We start from the raw sequence: 20,166 nt of genomic DNA on the forward strand, positions 1-20,166 counted from the left end.
ATGATTCAAGTGTAACGAAACAGCAGAAACCATATTGAAAGCTGAATTGCATAAAAAAAGGTCATACTGTCAATTTGGTAGGATTACAAAGGTATTGTGTATTTTGAGCTGCTTCCAAGGAACCAAACGATCGATTCAGATGTTTGCTGGCTTCCGGTATGCGGAGTGAGTTCTCGACTGGTAGCACTTGCATGTGCAAGTTGTTTGCAAAGTGTATACTGATACCTTCATCTTCTTATGTTTTATATGTTACTGTACATAATGCTTGCCCACTAGTTATGACAGAAATAAATACCCGGATTTTCTGCTCAAGTGCACTTTTTAAAATACCAGTTGCAAAGCATTAAAGCATGGGCACTCAGGGGTTCGCATTGAGTGTTGCATAAGGAATACAGACGCAGACACATAAATGCAACACATACAAACATCATGTATGGGTGTATATGTGTGCATGTATGTGTGTGTGTGCGCGCGTGTGTGTGTGTGTATGTGTGTGTGTGTGTGTGTGTGTGTGTGTGTGTGTGTGTATGTGTAAACCATAAAAAGTGAGAAGGTAGGACAGGTGAGTATATATATTTAACCACCTGACATCTTTAGGATTATGGCCGTTTCGCAGCCTTCTTCATATAATGATAAATTTAATATATGATAAATTGTTTACATGTACAGATTATTATGGGTGCTGCACAATATACAATACAATTTTATATTTAAAAATCAATGCATCTTTTATTATTTTACTCGTTTCAGCCATGCGGCTGCGGGCATGCTGGATCATCCCGTGGTCTTTCTGATTTCCTCAGTCTGGGGTGTTTCACACTACCACTCCTGTACGTGACTTTGTCCCAGCTGTTGGCCCATTTGGTGTATAAGGGAGTTTGATTTTGCTTCCCTCGTCTGCACCTCGTGTCGGGCTGTTGGTTCATCCTGTATTGTGGAAACGAGGATTTCTAGCTCCTTTTTGAGGTCATCTACTTCCACCTTATACAAATTTCTTAATTCTTGTAGCAAGGCATTCAAGAGCTGTGAGCCTTTGAACCCTAGACTATTGCAGTACCGAGTCCTGAATGTAGATGGAGTGGATGGTACCTTTGGTTCAATACAATGGCAGCCAGTTCTGGCATTTGTATAATTCTCAATGCCGAGGTTAGGTACTAACCATTCTAGAGTATTCCATGTGTAGATTATTGCATATCTGTCGCGACTTCGCCCCAGAGAGTAAAGTTGCAGTTTTCTTAGCCAGTCCCAGTAGGTCATCCGCTGCATTGTTTCAATAGTTTTAGTGTAGTCGCGTTGGATTGCTTCAAATTCTGCTGTTAGTTTGGCACTATGTGATAACCATAGCTGGGAGCAGTAGCTCCAGCGGCTGACAACGAAGGTTCTCCACAGTGTCAACACAGTTTCTTGGTCTTTTGTCTTGAAGGACCTCAGTATCCATCCTGTCAGTTGTCTGTACTTTGCTGCCATGTTGGTAATGTGCACATAAAATGATGCGTCATTGTGCACATTGATCTCCAAGTCTTTCACTGCCTGTGAGTCTAGGATTGTAGTGTCTTCGGGTCCGGTACATGCATGCTGTAGTGCATTCATGAGTTGATAGTACAGTGCTTGAAATTTTCAGGCATTAAACTGCATGTTGTTTTTTTCGGCCCAATTGTATATCAAATTCAGGTCCCACTGTAAGCTTGCGACGTCATCTTGGTTTCTTATTGACTATGATGATTTTGTAACATCGGCATAGCTAGTGACAGTGGCTATCCGAGTGACTGTGAGCATATCTAAGAGAGCTATTATCAACAGAAATGTTCCCAGAACAGTCCCCTAGAAGACACTACTTAGGATTTGAGTTTCCTGACTTCTGTTTTTAAAGAAGTCATGCAGTCACTCGTCCACTTTACCAGAAATGCAAAGGTCTCGTAGCTTATGACATATCATGCTGTGATCTACATTGTCAAATGCCTTTGCAAAGTCATGGTATAACACACTGAAATATGAATGGTCAAGCAGCTGTTTCAGAACCCAGCCATACTGCATGTTGTAGGAGTTGTGTGGGGCAGCTGCTTCCTGGACGGAAGCCATGCTGTGTATTTTTCAGCAGGTAATTCTCTTTTAGGAACATTATCAACTTCTTTCTGATGATCCGCTTCATACTTTACACATATGTGAAGTCAGGGAGATGGTCCTGTAATTTTTGGCCTCTGCTCTACTTCCACCTTTGTGGATAGGGCATATAATGCCTTCTCTCAGCTTTTTAGAAAGTTTACCACATGCAAGGGAACTTTGGAAAAGTATCTGAAAAGGTTTCGCTAAAACCTGCTTACATGACTTCAAAAGAATAGCTGGGAAGCCATCAGGACCCGTTGCCGATCATATCATCTATAGTCGCTGTTACATCTGTCTCCTCAATGTTGATGCAATCAATGGTTGGCGCCTCCTTTTTTAGAGCTGCAATATTAAAGAATTCATCCGGGTTTTTATCTGCATGTGTCCAAGGAGGGAACTGAAGACACTTTTAAATTATTCACTGAGTATCTCACTTATCCTTCCTGGGTCCGCAGTAAGTGAGAAATTCCCTTGGAACAATGGGATTTGTTTTTATGCTTTACACGGCATATATGTATATAATCTTACAATAAAAACCAAGAGTCTTGTGAATAGGTACCCAGTGATTCCTGATCAGAATAATATTGATTCCGCCAATCATCAAGCTGAAAGCAAGACAGTTTATCAGTTGAATTTTTGAGTAGATAAGGTTTAAACATAATAAAACAAAGTGTATGGTAATTAACCTGGCTAAGAATAAACTAGATTTAGCAAATAAAAAATAATACGAAACATTAACAATAAAATTAAGGATTCATCAAACTCATTGATATGGACTAACAGTTTTTCGGGGATATCTCGGTTCAAATCTATCCGCAATAAAAATAAAGTGAAATTCATTCAATTTGATATTACGCATTTTTACCCATTAATATCTGAGCCGCTACTATATAATGTATTAGAGTTTGTACGTTCATTTATAACCATAAACGAGTAAGAAATATAGATCATTATGCACGCACGTATGGCATTGTTATTCAGTAACGGATCTATTTGGACAAAAAAAGATAATTAAAGCGCACTATTTGATGTTCCAATGGGTTTATATGATAGCGCGGATATATGCGCTTTAGTTGGTTTATATATATATTAAAATATCTTAATTCGAAAGTACCCGGCTATAGCATAATACACCACGATAATGGTTTAGCATTATCACACATTTGTGATAGCAATGCTATGGATTCCTTTTGAAAGTAATTAATTTCTACCTTCAGCTCTTTAGAATTTAATTATCTATCGATACCAATCCAATTAGAACTGACTTTAGATGTTTCCTTTCATCACAAAACTAATTCATATAAGCCCTTCTATAAACCTAAAGAGAACCTTAAATATATTAATGAAGACTCATGTCACCCACCTATTGTTCTTAAAAACTCAATTCCAAATGTAAGCCGTAGGATCACATGCCTTTCTTCTTCCAGAGAAATATTTGAAAATGCCCTACAGGATAGCGGCTTTACTGATAAAAACTTCCACAACCCAACTCACCTCTGTCATCTAATCGTAAGAATAGGTCTCAGAAAGTTTTATGGTTAGTTCGCCCCGCTTTCTCCCTTAATGTTAGGATAAATGTAGGTAGAAAATTATTGCACTTAATGCATATCCACTTCTCTAGTATCCATAGATACAATAAAATCTTTAAAAGACACAATAAAAGTTATCTTTTCTTGCCCTCCTAATGTTAAGTCATATATCAGTAAGCAACAGATGACTCAAGCCTGCTACGGATACACATGTATAGACAAATCTAAATGTCCTCTAGAACAGGAGTGTGCTGTATCTTCCGTTGTTTATAAAGAAGAGGTTTCAGAAAACTATGACGATACTAGTACAAATGTCAAACGTTAAATCGGAGCTGTTGAAGGAAAATTTAAATCCAGACGTAACAACCATCGGTCGAATTTTAGGTAACGTGATATCTTATCACGATACCTAATATTCAACTACCCTTTCGGCTTTAATCTAAAAAATTAAGTACGAAGGGACCATTTTCAATATCAAATGAGAAAGTACTCTCTAAATTCGTATCCTATATTAACGGATCTACAAACTGTTCAGTGTATTCGATTGAAAAACTCTATCTATTAAAAAACTTGAAAACCTCCAACGAATACATAAATTCAAGGAACAAATACATAAATTCTTTATGTTACATTTCAAAAAATACGTCTTGTCGGAATTTAAAATAGGCCACTGGACACCTAATAAACCATTAACGTCTGGTTCCGTCTACTTGACATCGAATTATTGTAACATCGGTTATTCTCCTTGTATTTTTCTTGTTTATAAGCGTGACTTATAAACAAGAAAAACACAACTGAAAAACTTTCTTGCTTTCAGCTGGTTAAATGGCGGAATAAATTATTATTTCGACCAGAAAACTCTGGGTAGCTATTTGCAAGATTGGTCCGTTTTATTTTAAGATTATCTTTACTCTCTTATCTGATCGACTGCTTTCCTACTTGTTGAAGCATTACCACATAATTTATATGTTCTTTTATTCTTTTACTTGTTTCATTCATTTGACTGCGGCCTTGCTGGAGCACCGCCTTTTAGTCGAAGAAATCGAATTCGGGACTTATTCTTCGTAAGCCTGGTACTGAAGAATGGACAAAAATTCTTTTGTAAACAATTCAAACTTTGTACGAGTCTATACCTCGAAGAATTTAAGCCATAATTACTGGCAAAGGCGGTCCTACCCCAAATTGAAATAAATTTGTTTGAAATTTTAAAGTTTTTCCATTATTTTCTCCAACCCCTTTATATATATATAGTGAATCCCCAAAAACGAAGGACAAATGCAAACAGAAAGCAACAACGCGAGTACGTGGTATATATAAAGTATTAGCAGACGCTCAGGGAAGGAAAGAAATATGGTTTAACGTTTCGAGCTGAGCTCTTCTTCAGAAACAGAGTTAAGTCCAATGGAAAAGGAAGACGCGGGAAGAAAATTGCCAACGATTCACATGTGGTTACATTTTGAAATAACCGAAAAGGAACTGGAGATGAAAAAGTTTTTTCTATGATAGGAGAGTGTAAGAGAAGGAGGTATGTGTATGTATGTGTGGTTATGTACGTATGCACAAGTTTGTGTCTGGGTGTATATGCTGTGTGTATGTATGTGTTGTGTGTGTGTATGTGTTCTGTGTGTGGTGCTTGTGTGGTGTTGGCTGTTTACATGCATATGTGTGAGTGAACATTGCGTCTTAATGTTGTAGGAAGAGTTCAGCAGCATGGTAAAAGGAGTAGCAGTCGTTCGTGTAGTTGTGTGTCTCTTCACATGTGCGTAGAGGAATGGGCAGTGGAAAGGTGTTTTACTGGCAGTTTGAAGTACGTGTGTGCGTGTGTATGTATGCGTGTGCGTGTGTATGCATGTGTTGTTGTGTATGTATATGTTGTGTATGAGTTTTGTGTGTAGTGTGTGCATGCGTCTCTGTGTATGCGTGTGTGAGTTTGTGTGTGGGGAAGGGGGAAAGGTACAAGATGTAAAAAAGAAAGGGGGAAGGGTACAAGGTGTAAAAATTTTTTAAAATTAATATAAAAAATGTGTTCATTTACTTGATATAATGAAATAATTTTTGTGTCTGAATGTTAGCATTTAATTTATGTGTGAATATCTTTTGAATTTATATATAATTTTTAAGACAACCATAACCGAATTTTTTCCTTATTCAAAGCTGGAAGAACAACATGCATGACCGTTTTCAGGACTGGCATAACTGAGAAAAGAAACAAAAAAAGAACAAGAAGAAGGTTACTCTGACACCGAAGATACGGCTTGAATACTTCGAACCGAGTGGGTGGAGAGGTGTCGCTGTGGCAGGTAATGCTCAGGAAATGTAGAGTTATTACTTGATGTGTATTTGATGTATTTGTTTTAAGACACGAGACAAGTAAATGAAAAGTTGACCTTCTGCTAATTCGAACTAAGAACGTATGAGGATGCATTTTGTCGGAAGCTCCACCGATTCTACCTATTTGCTGATTCATGTGAGATGATACTTCAATATATAAAAAAGAGAGACAATGAAGAATAGTCACGTATGTTTATTCATGACGGTCAAAATATTCATGTTTTGACAAGATTATTATTATTAATATTTTTTAGCTGTGTATGGAGAAATATTTTCTTTATTAAGTAAGCAACAGACAGAAATATTTTTCAGCTGAAAGTGACCTATTTCAACGACCTTTATTTTCTTCATTTCACTATATTATTTATATTAGCATAATTCTTTATGTCCACCAGCAAACGCTTTGTTACAACGCCACAGGCTTTTATATATATTGCTGAGACATAAATCAGCATAGTTTCCATTTCATCATAAAAGAGTGACAACCAAAATAATAAATACATGTCGACTAAACCATCAAAAGTTACCATTTAATTATCTACTATGTACAATAGTGGATTGAAGAATACAGGAAAATGTGCCTTATCAGTTAGTAAGATGTTGGTATATTTAATATTTTTGTTGAAATTCGACACACGCATCGCTCAGGAATTATGCATACTTTTCTCGCAGGAAAGTATCATAATTTGTGTGTTATCGTTTTCTCACATTTGTTATGGCGATTTTATTACTACCAGGGCAAACGTATTTAATATATTGAGTTGTTAAAATTCGCAATATAAATATATTCGTGCTTATTAATATCAATGCATGCATGAGTTTAAGTAGAAAAAATCCAATTACAAATATAGAAATATTTAAGTACATGTATTTGTGTGTGTTTATGTGTGTGTGTGAGTGAGTGTGTGTAAGTGTGTGTATGTATGCATGTATAGATAGATAGATAGATAGATAGATAGATAGATAATTATTATAATTTATATGATATACATGTAGGAAAGCGCATGATTCAGTGGTTAGAACGTCGGATGCATCATAATGAGTTCGATTCTGGGACCGGACTGTGGGTTGTTGTTTTTGACCAAGACACTTTATTTCACATTACTCCAGTTCACTCAGCTATAGGAATGAGTTGCGAGGTCACTGATCCGAAGCTGTATCGGCTTTTGCCTTTCACTTGGATAACATCGGTACCGTGGAGAGGGGAGGCTGTTATGCATAGGCGACTAGCCTTTCCTGGACTTGTGCCACGTGGAGAACTTTCTTGATGCGATCCTATGGTCATTCATAACCGAAGTGGGTGTTAAAATTTTTTTAATGAAATACATGTGATATACATGTGTTTTTGCGTGTACACACACACACACACACACACACACACACACACACACACACACACACAACACACATGTAATATTATTTAATTAGATAGTATAATCACTATTGTATGAATCAGGTAATTGCAACTCGGAAAATAGACGCGGGTAAGAGGTTTAGATTGTGTGTTCCATCTATTATTTAACAAGCGCAGCACAAAATACTGTAGCTTTGTGTAAGGATTACTTACCTAGTGGAATTGGAAAAGAATTGGCTAGTTTGTGCATGCAGGCTGCTACTTTTAGATTAGATATCTTTGCTATCGCTATTACAGGTATTTTGTGCTGCGCTTGTTAAATGATAGACGGATCACATTATCCGAACCTCTTACTCGCGTCAACTGTCCAAGTTGCATTACCTCATTTACTCGATAATGATTATACTATCAAATTAAATAATATCAACGCCACCTATATAATATTCCATATTGTTAATTATTAGATTACTCTCTACATCTGGCTTTCTTTGATATCCCATCTAGTATTTCCTCTAACTAGGTGTAGTTTATTATATAACACCTTCTTTCTTTAAACTCCTTAATGATAAGTAGTACTCTATTACTACTACCAGGTTTTTCCTCTCCAGGCAAACATTTCCAAATATTAGAAGTGGCCCCCACTAGCCATATGCATATTGGTATCTAAATCAACACGCTACATCTTTCCACTTTACCAGATAAATCATTCGCGCTTAACACTACAATTTCTTAAAAGTTAGACCTCATTGAATTGCCTTGGTACCCTCCCCCAAATTTCAACCAATATCCACTGAATACCCCTAAATTTCGTGTATCTCTGCCTTCCTCCCTTTATCTAGAGAATCCTAAACCCCGACCTTATGCCTGATTGGCTTGTATGCATTTATTTTCCTTCACTTTAACTTCTGCATTCTTTATTCTTTCTTTATTCTTTATCCTTAATTTATCTTAAGCCATCTACCAGCTACCTAATGCCCTAAGCCTACTACAATGAAATATCACCCCATTGCAGCCTGCCTAAGAACCAGTGTAGTAGACTCCTATCTCACCCGGATCGCTGATCTTAGATATCATATTACACCCTTTCACAAACTATATTCTTCACCTCAACGGCCAAATTTGTTGGTCATTCCCGCATTTCATAGTTGACCTCGATTGACTTCAGCCACATCCCTGCTGTTTTCTTGGGATATCTTTTTGTTTGTAAAATTAAGCTTAATCTGATGATCACGGCTTTTTGTAATGGAGTAATGTTATCATTCTTCTATTAAAAAGATGCGTAAGAAACAGTTGTAATGAGCTGACAATTATCCATCGTATGTTATTATTTATTTGATTAGAATTCACCAAGGGAATTTACGACTTGTCGGACACACTAAAGTATACCAACAACGTAGAATTCAACGTAACGTGTGCTTTGGACCCGCTTCTAGGCGCAAAAATGCTTATAGGGATGGTTTTCTCTGGGTACAAAACCGGAATATCTATCTATCCATCTATCTATCCATCTACATATATATATATATATATATATATATATATATATATATATATATATATATATATATACACACACACATATACATATATATATATATTATATATGTGCCAAAATGGCTTTCAGCTGACCAAAAGGGTATGCGGGTTTTCCTTGAAGACGATCACCTTGATATATATAACGTATAATGTATATATACTAGATATATGTACGGTGTATTTGTACATTTGCATTTGTAATTGAACCTGCGCATTACTTTTTGAGTTACTTTAAAGAAATTTAATGGATAACAGTGGCACACCAAGGAGTGATCGATAAGTACACTAGTCTGATCAATAAGTATCCGGACTGTTGCCATAATAACGAAGCTCAAATGCGCAGAGTAAAGCTGCTCGGCACAAATTGACTTTGACCGCTGCTGCGCATGCGCACTAAGTTTTAACATTCTAGTTCACTTCTGATGTTTACAGCAGTGCTTGGAAGGAAGGTGTGTAGCGTGTGATCGTTGCATTAACCATGACAGAGATAGTTGTCATGACGATACTTTCTCAGAGGCCTACGCAAAGTTGCAGAAAATGTATGGGGAGGAGTGTATGAGCTACGCACAAGCGTACCAGTGGTTCAGATGTTTCCAAGATAGCCGAAAAAATGTCGAATGTTCTGGGAGACCCGCGACCAGCATAGCTGAGAAAAACATCGCAGATGTGCGTGCATGTTGTGACAGGAAATCGTCGAATCATCGTGAAATCGTTAAATGATCAGAGGATGTGCTGGTTAGTTGTGGTTCAGTTCAGTCTATTGTCACAGATTTAGGTATGAGACGCGTGTCTGCCAAGTCTGTGCCAAAACGGCTTTCAGCTGACCAAAAGGGTATGCGGGTTTTCCTTGAAGAAGATCACCTTGATTGTGTTGAGAGCAAGGAAAACGTTTTGAAAAACTTTGCACAGGTCTCTGAGCAGATATCGTCAAGCTTTTGGCAAAATTTGATGCAGATTCTCTGCTCAGCTTTCTCTCTCATTGTTAATGAGACGATCACGTGGTACACACTTTCCTTCCAAGCACTGTTGTAGACACGGAAGTGAGCTCGAACGTTCAAACTTAGTGTGCTTGCATAGCAAAATGTAAGGTCAATCTCTGCATAGCGGCTTTACTCTGTTTATGAAAGCAGAATTCTCAACCTAATTTCCAGTATTATTCCGAGGGTACCTAACGGCTCGCAGGGATTTAGAGACACTGTAGTAACATATGCCGTGTCATTCATGGTGGGGCTCATCTCTTTCTCTCTCGGTCCGAAGACAGCCGACTTATTCCAGAAAAATTTATTCATAGTGATGGTTCTTTATTTATTGCACCTCAAAAAGTGAAAGACAATGAACACGACATTGGGTTTTGATTAGAGAATGCATGAAATAACATATCAATGCGTGAAATTTCGTGGCCTAGTCACCAGGGTGTTGTACTCAGGATCTTTTGGTCGTGTTTCGATCCCCCGGACCGGCTAATGCGCTATGTTTTCGAGCAAAATACTTAATTTCACGTTGCTTCAGTCCATTTTGTTGTAAAAGAGCAACCGGCGACGTACAGCGTCCTGTTCCGATCACTTAAACGACATAGAAATCTAGAAACCAGGTAACTGGCCTGATGAGTCTTAGGGCTCAAGACAGAACTAATCAATAAGTGTGCTATCAATTCTACCAACTCACCGATATAAAATGCACTCTACCCAAAAGGAATTGCTTGGTTGATACCTAGTATCGATGATGGTAAATAACCCAGAAACCATTGGTCTACTGGTGCTACTAACGCCGAGAAGGGTGTAGTAAGCTCCCTCGCTCACAGTATATCTCGAACACGGATCATTAATCGATAACCAGCTGCAAAAGTTATTTCCCTGGGGTTAAAAGTTAGTAACATAGTCCTACGCAGGACCGCCACTTTATGTTGAAAATAGGTCGTTGTACATGAAATATGTCTTCTAGATAGGAATTTCTCTCAAGAATTATTATGAACACACATCTGTTCGCTACTATATTAGAATAGGAATTTTTCACGTCCCGTGTTAAAATTTATTATTTATTATCAATAAACTTAAATTGATTTCTGTACTCCCGTATCTGTTTGCTAAGACGTTACAGCATTCCCAGATAAAGATTTCTTGCATTCGCACATGACTATAAATTTGGGATAGAGGTACTTTCGATTAAAATGATACCATTATGTATCAACTATCAATTCTTTTATAAACGTAAGGACGAAGAAAAAATCAGGTGAATTTGAATAGGGTCGTGGTTGTCTACTGGAAGAAATTTGAGCAGGCCAGCAACGACTCTTCCAAACACCTCCGTTCATGTCACTAAACATATAATAATATGTATTATGAAATAATATAAATTTCATGTTTACATGCGATTCAATGTATTTAAAGAAATTAGAAACTCATCATCCCACAGATAACATAGACAGCAGCAGTCTATTAGTAAGTCTCAGCAGTATTACACAAAACGTTTTTCTCATTAGAAATGCTTCCTTGTTGATCAGAGGAAATTAATTTCAATATTTCTTTTAACTGGATTAAAACTTTTGGAAATAGCTTCAGATAACTCTATTGAATTATCATTTAAAAATTGTTATCTTTAATATCTTAATTTTAATAAATCAATCAATATCCATTGAAATCGACTTCATTGGAACCTTACTTTCAATACTAAATATATTTCGTGTACCATAGCTGAGACTACGTTGCCACTTTAATATGAAAAATGTCAATACACACATTTGTATTCAGATATTGTTTGAAAGATTCTATATAATCTCATTCAAACCGAACAGCTTTTGAATTAATCACTTGGATTCCTTTGTCTTAAATAAGTATGAGGGGAACAACATTAAACTATTTTTATTAACACGAAATGAATCTCAGCTTATCCTACTTTTCTTCTTTTGAAGTCAAGGAAAATGGAGACTTGAATTTGATGACAGCCAAAATATCATGAGAAAATTGTCTCCAGTCATTACTTGTTGTTTATATAAAACCGTTTAAATATCGTGATTCTTTTCCACACTGAGTCTCGAAATGTCACGCAGTTATCAAGACGATGTTAATATAGAGTAAAGTTAGAGAATCGACGATTATTTGTTTATATTTATAACAGTATAAATAACAGAGTGCATTGAGAATTGCAAGTACAAAATGCTTGTAAAGTAGACAAATTATTGTAGTGTGTGGAAGACAAGACTAATGTTTTTGACATGAAACTTCATCAGTATTTAATGCAAGGTTCATTGAGAGTATTGAAAAAATATATTGGATTCAATGAGATAAATGAAAGAAACAGTCAGGAGTGAAGAGCAATAAAGGCCAGATGGAGTTGCATATGGTAGGTGGAGATAATAAGGTGAAATTGAGGAGATAACACTCAAACTAATTTTCAAATTTGGAAAATGAGAAGCGGTGATTAGGACTGGCAGAAGCGAAAGCATCTACTAAAGAGAAAACAAGTAAACATCATACACACACACACACACACATACGTGATATATATGAGTGTGTGTGTGTGTAAGTAAGTATGTATATGCATATGTACATACATACATATTTATATTTATACATGTATGCATACATACATACATACATATATACATACATACACACATACATACATATATATACATACATATAGTAGTTGGACAAAATGATGGAAACCCCAGTTTTTACATAAATTTGTCTAATGGCAATATAGGAAATTCAAAATCAACTCCATTCTGAATATATGTGCTCATATGCATTCTGTGTCTCGTATTTCATGACATAGCTCTGTTTTATTTTTTGTAGTCATTTATTTTTAAATAATTTAAAATGCGTGTTTTATCAGATTTCTAATGAGATAAATTTTTACAACGTGGACGGCGGGATATTCAGTCACTAAAATTGGTAAAATATTTAATGGTTCGAGAGGCACTGTCTCTAAAGCTTTATTGACATTCCAAAACTATGGTAAAAATCGGCTATGGGACAGAAGGCAAAGGTTATAAAATTATTTTGTCTAAAACCCATCGACTAAATGTGACAGCAGAAGAAATATTCTACATTGCTAACTCCATGTTAAGAAAAAACATTCCTCGTGAGTCTCAGATACCATGGAAGCGCAAAAGTGATGAAGGCATTGGCTATATCTTTCTCAAAATTAATATTGGTTTCAGATTTTCTCTTAGGGCCAGCAATTTTGAGGGAGATACATCGATTCCAGTGATCAACTGCTACTTATTTCATCGGCCCCGAGAAAATGAACGGCAAAATCGACCCCAGCAGCATTATATCTTGGAATGTATAGTCAGAAGAAATGGCGCTGAGCGTTCGCCGTGGAAACTATTTGATATAACTAAGGCTTTAAACAGTCCCTATTGAGCAAAAATTCTCTAGAGAAAGCTGAGCTCTGTTGAATGAAAATTTGATTGCGAGATGTTGAAAAGAATTTTCATTGATTAAATTTGAGGTTGTGGTATTCAGGATTTATATTTCAATATTGAAGTTTGTAAATCATGTGTGTCTATTTAGGCGTGCTAGCTTCAGGTCAATGACTTTTATTACATGTACACAAAATGATGAACGTAAGAATAAGGGGTATGATGGTCAGCATATATGTCACTAGCTTTAGTTGCTGTTGTTTCATTTCGATTCAAATGGGAAATTTAAACTTTGAGTATGTGAAGGCGGAAGTGTTTAAAGCTTTCCAATTGAGTTTTTATTTAGGTGTGTCAGTTGTTAAGTAATGAGATTTTTAAGGGTGCACAAAAGAATAACAATGTCATAAGTTTTAGTTGGTCATCAGGCTGTTTTACTAGTTATTGGTGTTGTTTTAGAATTGTTTGTATTGTATGGTTGGCGGTTATTAGTAAAAACTACCATGGTGTTATTACTAGGAACATTTTTTTAATCAATTGTTTCAATGTTCAGAAAGGATTATGTAGGGATATATGTTGTTCGTCAGCATATCTTTCGCCAGGAGTTTATTATTCTAGAACGTATTTAATTGCTATTTAGAAATTTTGTACGTTACGTTTAGAGAGAACTTTGTGAGTTACATTTTATAAATATTTATTTTATTCATTTTGAATCGTTGATATTTTATATATTACTTTTGACCTGTGAATATATGAGAAGTATGCATTATATAATGTGGTTGTAATTTGGTATGGAAAAAGGAATAAAAATATAATTAATCTTAATAAATTATATTGATATTAGATAAGTACAAAAATTCTATACCAGTTAAATATCTAGTTTTTGTTTCTTTTAACTTTTTTTTCTCATACAGAGACTGAAGTGTCAATGGAGACAAAGAAAGAGATTATGTAGCTTCGAAACTTCAGCAGAGAATGATATTGAAATATAATTGTGAATATCATGAGAGTGATTCAGTAAAAGAGAAAAATCAACAAAGCAGTGCCATTAATCTATTAACAATGATCACTTATTTTCTCTGAATTTTCACCTAATATCAGCCACAATGAAAAATGTACGATGAACCGGGATACATAACTAGAGTAATAAATAACTCCAGATAACCACTTCGTCTTTGCTGCCTTTTACCTTGTACCTAACACTTATACACACTCATATTTAGACATGCATATATATATATATATATATATATATATATATATATATATATATATATATTAATGAATGAAATATTCGCTTCATATATCCAATGTATGGAAGACCGAGGCTAAAAACATTATATTGGTATACTCATTAAAATAGATATCAGATATCAATTATAAACATATTTTGTATCATATCAACTGAAATGCTGGATCCAAGTTTAAGGAAAGGAGAAGAAAAAAGTAGTTGAAATTTTAGAAAGTCTTTAAAATATATGTATTTATAAAATGTCACAAAATATAATATAAATAATCCAAAAGGGAACAAACAGCAGAAGATATAGAAAATAAACTGATTGTATCGAATAACAGTTATTTTCAAATAACTTCAGCTGTCTATTCCTTCTAGAATCTTCCATATTATATTTTGTTGTAAGTGCATTTTTAGACACTAATTCATTTTATTTTTATTTAAGTACTTTCCTTTCTCTCTTGACCCTTCCTATCTTTTCTTATCATGAAAGATGATCAAATTCCCACCAGATAGTATGTTTTGATTTTATAATTTCATTGACTATTATGTATTTTCAGATCATTAAACTGGAATGTCAAGGCGACAAAACTGAGTATTTTTGACACCATTTGCTTTTTTGCATTTAATCGAGGTGTTTAGGCCGCCGAAGCTGCTCGTGAAGTTTGTGCTGTCTATGGAGAAAGAGTAATGCCTCAAAGTACTGCTTGCTGTTGGTTTTTCGCGCTTCAAAAATGGGTATTCTGACCTTCGATGAAGAACAATTGAATCAACTTGTTCACGAAAATTCACGTCAAACGACCACAAATGGATTATGGATTATGGCACCACAGATGGATTACGATAAAAAAACTGTGCTGAATCACCTTCACTCAACGGGCAAGGTTCGAAACTCGGTGATTGAGTGGCATACAATTAATTATATATAAATAAATAAGTATAACTTACTCCTGATGAGTTTGAATGAGTGGTCGGTTGAAGAGGGTCAATGTTTATTTACTGGACATTATGTTGCAATTGGTCGAGAAATGTCTCGCTGTATCACAGTTTGATGTTGGTATTTTAGCAAGAACAATTACTTGGAATATATCGCATGGTGAATAGGAAATCAACTGCATAGTGGACAGGAAATCGATCAAGTGGTAGGGATGAGTGGGAAGGGGTAGTAGATGTGTGAGTATATACTTATATATGTGTGTATGTATGTGCTTATGTATTTGTGTGCGTTCGTGCGTAGCCGTGTGCCCCTGTTTATCCGCGTGTGTATATATGTGCATAGAAGCATATTCACACATCCGCGCACGCAAACACTCACATACACACACACACACCCTCATACACACTCAAACTCGCATGCACGTTCTCACGTGTGCACAGATGCACACACACGCACACGCACGCATGCACAGGCGCACATACACACCTGCACACACACATATGCGTGCATGTATTTATTTACGTGTCTATATGCACACGAGTATACGCACGCGCGTGTGCATGACTGTGTGCGCGCATATATAAGTGCGCGTATTTTCATACATGAATACACACACACACGGGCAACCGCGCCCGATTATACACACCAGTGCGCATACAGCCGTGTACATGCATACAGTGTGCAGATGTATACGTGTACGCACTCACATGGGCGCGCACATGCGCGTATTTATATTTGTGTTGTTATGTAAAAGGAGTGAAAATATACGTACATGCATATATACATGCATGCATACATTCATGCATACATGTATACATACATAAATAGATGCATACATGTATACAGTAATGTAATGTAAATCAGCTACAAAGAGGTTATTAGCGTAAACCTAAAGATCAGTGAAAAATGAAATACCTACGCTGGCCTATTGAAAAATCTGCAACTACACTACGCGGATTACAAGTTCAGATTTATAACTGTATTTATTGGACCAGTGGGATATGTAACACACTAAGTAGCATTCTTGAGAAATTAGGCTTCTCAAAACCAGAAATGTGAAAGCTGATTCGACGACAATAGATGTAAGCCATCACTGGAACTGTAAAAACCTTTTGAACTTTCCAGAAATTTAAGAAAATCACTGTTTAAGTATATCTGTTCATGTCTAGACATGCAAGCACATGTATGAAAATACTACATAAAACAAGGCATACAAATCTGCACATGCTCTGACTTCAGACACTGTTGATGCTTTTGAAATTCCAATGTCTTCGTTCTTGTTTAGAAACCGGCTCTTTCTATATTGGCAAAATCTCTTGAAATAAAACTTAATAATGGCATGCATACATACCCACATACATACATACCTACATACATACATACATACATACATACATACATACATACATACATACATATATACATACATACATACATACATACATACATAAACATATGGGATACAAATACCCTCCTCTCCCATATAAAGCAGAACCTACTACTGACTTGAAGAGTCTCAACTGCCTTTTGAGGGATCCCCTCACACAAAATTTCCCAAAATCTCTTGATAGGTAACATGCCCGTAGAAAAAAATGCTTTCAATCATTTCACCCCAACATTATGAGCGGTTACGAAATCATCAATCTCTTATGTTCTGCTTCCTTGTTCTGCGCTAATATTTTAAAACTTTGTACAATTGTAGTCACTCTCTGAAAGCAGTTGACGATTTCTTAATGTTTAATGTTCGTACGTGTCCTATATATGATATAAGAATTTCCAAGGCATTATGTTTTTAAAATGTTAAATTTAATCCATATTTAATTATAATGATTTCGGTGGATTTAGTATCATTTCTTGTTTAATCATTTTTATGGGAAGGTGTGTACATTTTTTCATGATATGTATTTCGAATAATCATATGATCTATACCAAGTTGCTAGGCTTTGTTTACTGAAGATAATAGTTACTATTGATTTGGAACGATATTAGCACCAGAGAACCCATTGTATGCTACAAAGCAGGTATTGCCTTTTTAGTGTAGTATAGAAGTATCATTTCTATAGTTTTGCAGTACTCTTTATTCATCTGTACCTAATACTCCTTGGAAAAGAATAAGTTTTGCAAGCAAGTGTAATATCTTTAATTTCATTAATAGAGGTATTTTTCTAGGTTAATCCAGCATTTTCATTTATTTAATCTAATTTAAAGTGCACTGAAATACATCATTATGGATCTGCTAAAGTACTGATAGTCAACAAAATATTCATCATAATAAAATAACTTCAAGTGTCAAGCACATTCTTTTCTTCTCGATTAGACAGGCGTAACTCTGAACTTAGACAAACGAGCAATAAATATCTATTTTTGAAAAGTGTATTGTATAATATATTTCTTGTTGCTCATACCCAATTTTATTGTGATTAACTGATAGAAGCCTGTCCCACTTTTATTCATTTACAATAATCTATTTACATCATGAACGAAATTTGCATAAACGTCTATTTGTCGTATTTGTCAAATGCAAAATTAAGTACGTTATCTTTTCAATTATTTGTCGTCAAAGTTTTTCGTTCTTTCGTCTGTTTAATACAAAGCAACAATAGACACCACTGTCACTGTCCTTTTTCTTTATCGCCCAAAATTGCACTAACAATTTAATGCAAGCAGCTGACAGAAAAATCAAATCTATATCTGAACATATATTTTTTAAACTTAAAAGCAAACAAAATGAATTGCCTGAGACATGTTATGCATAGACAACCCGTGTTTAATAAATGCCCATTGTTATGAAATATATCCCCGCTGATAAGAAAATAATCTGCATGTGGAATTGATCCACTGTTTGTCAATTTTAAGCTGGTCACTATATGCTAAATTTCAATGTAGCGCATTTAATAAAATTGTGCAAGTGTGAATCGATTAAATGCCCTGATATTGCAAACATTCGATATTTGCATTAATACAAAGAGAATGAGACAAAACTCCTGCTGTCTCACTTCTAGAGTTTGTTGAAATGCATTATTAAGAATTATTTCTAATCATATTAGTAAAATACAGTGTGGTACAAGAGAAGTTGGACATTAATTTCATGTTTTCATTCTGTATATTCTGCCAGACGCTATTATTTGGAACAAAACAAAAATCTGAGTACTACACATTTATATCAATACGGCTGTGTAAGAATTCTTTTTTACACATTGACTGGTATGTACCTTTCATCTACCGCCTGTATACGTTTACTTTGTGTCGTGAATGCCGTTACAGATGGCAGAAAATTGTCTGTAACTTTATGCAGTTTATTAAGTCTGATTAATTAAACGAGTTTCGTTCATTGTTGATATGAAATTATCTGCAGTATCTTAAAATAAATTACTAAAAATATTTCCACGTTATTAAATTAATTCAAATTTGCTGCTTAATATTCACTTTACTTAGCATCAAATTAATTCAGCTAACGTCATAGTATTATTTGCTCCTCCACTTCTATGTTTCATAAAATATGCACCAGTAATAAACTGAGTTGATAAGCTTTTTATATCAATTAAAGTGTATGCTTTCATTTTATAGGTGCTTTCATGGCCAGGCCTTGCCGTTAGATAAATATATTGGTACCGGATACACTACTATGTACCTTTTAACTGTCACGTACGTTTACAATTAGCCTCATTTCTTTTCTCTGCGCTGGCTAATTATTTTCGTGAAATTTCTCTATTCTCTGCGTGGTTCTGTCTGGATAAATCTTGATTTAACTCCAGCACATGTCCCTTTCATATTTTTTCCAATCCTCATTTCAGCACTCTTATTCCTTCAGTCCACCGCATATTGAAAACCTGTGCCGGTATTAACAATCTATATTTTATTATTAGCAGCAATTCACACCGTCGAAAGTTACATATACCAGCATATATTTACTCTTAAGGCTCTGCAGAAGAGAACACTAAGACAAAGTGTATACGGGTTCTCTAACATACAAATTTAATGACACAATGAAATATATTCAGTGAAAGATATTGTTGTATTGGTATTGAAAAAGAAATTATAAAAAGAAAATGCAAAGTATGGTCGTCAATGTTTTTAAAAAGTTGCTCTACAAGCAAAAGAAAGTGGGAACGAAAGCAGAGGCATAAAGTAGTAGCGGTAGAAGAAGTAGTAGTTGTTGTTGTTGCTGCTGCTTCTGTTGCTGTTTTAGCTGCAGCAGCAGTATCGGTATCTCAAGTGTACACTACAAAGCAATGAAATAACGAAATTTCACCAAACTAACACAAGCACAAAAAAATTTACTTCATGTCTAAAAAAAAAATTAATTCTTGAGACTACGACTGAAAATGAGACAGCTTTGATACATTGAAGATGTTCATTAATATGTTAACATGTAGTTTTTCTGCATAGTGCGCATACCTGTCTTAAGAAACAATTCGGTGGTTTAGCTTTGTTCTACTTATAAACAGGTGGTTACATATTTTTATTATGTAGATTATTTTAACCTTTATTCACTTTCGTTCACTTAACACAATACTAGAATATATATTTGCCCGATTTAGTGTTCTTAAGTGATTTATAATCAAATCAGTTTAAGAGAAATATAATTCAATTAACTAAACGAGAAAAATTATTAGTCAAGTCTAATAACAGAGGACTCAATTACTGTGGCTTCAGTCACCTGTGTATTGGTAATAAGTGCATTTATCAATTACAGACAGTGGTGAAATAAAAAAAAAAAATAGTAGTTATTTCTGATTTTAATCCTTACTTATGGAATGCAGATTGCTGTAAGGTGTT

This window comes from Octopus bimaculoides, chromosome 13, assembly GCF_046866305.1.
Source record: "Octopus bimaculoides isolate indiv1 chromosome 13, ASM4686630v1, whole genome shotgun sequence".
In the NCBI taxonomy this organism is placed as follows: domain Eukaryota; kingdom Metazoa; phylum Mollusca; class Cephalopoda; order Octopoda; family Octopodidae; genus Octopus; species Octopus bimaculoides.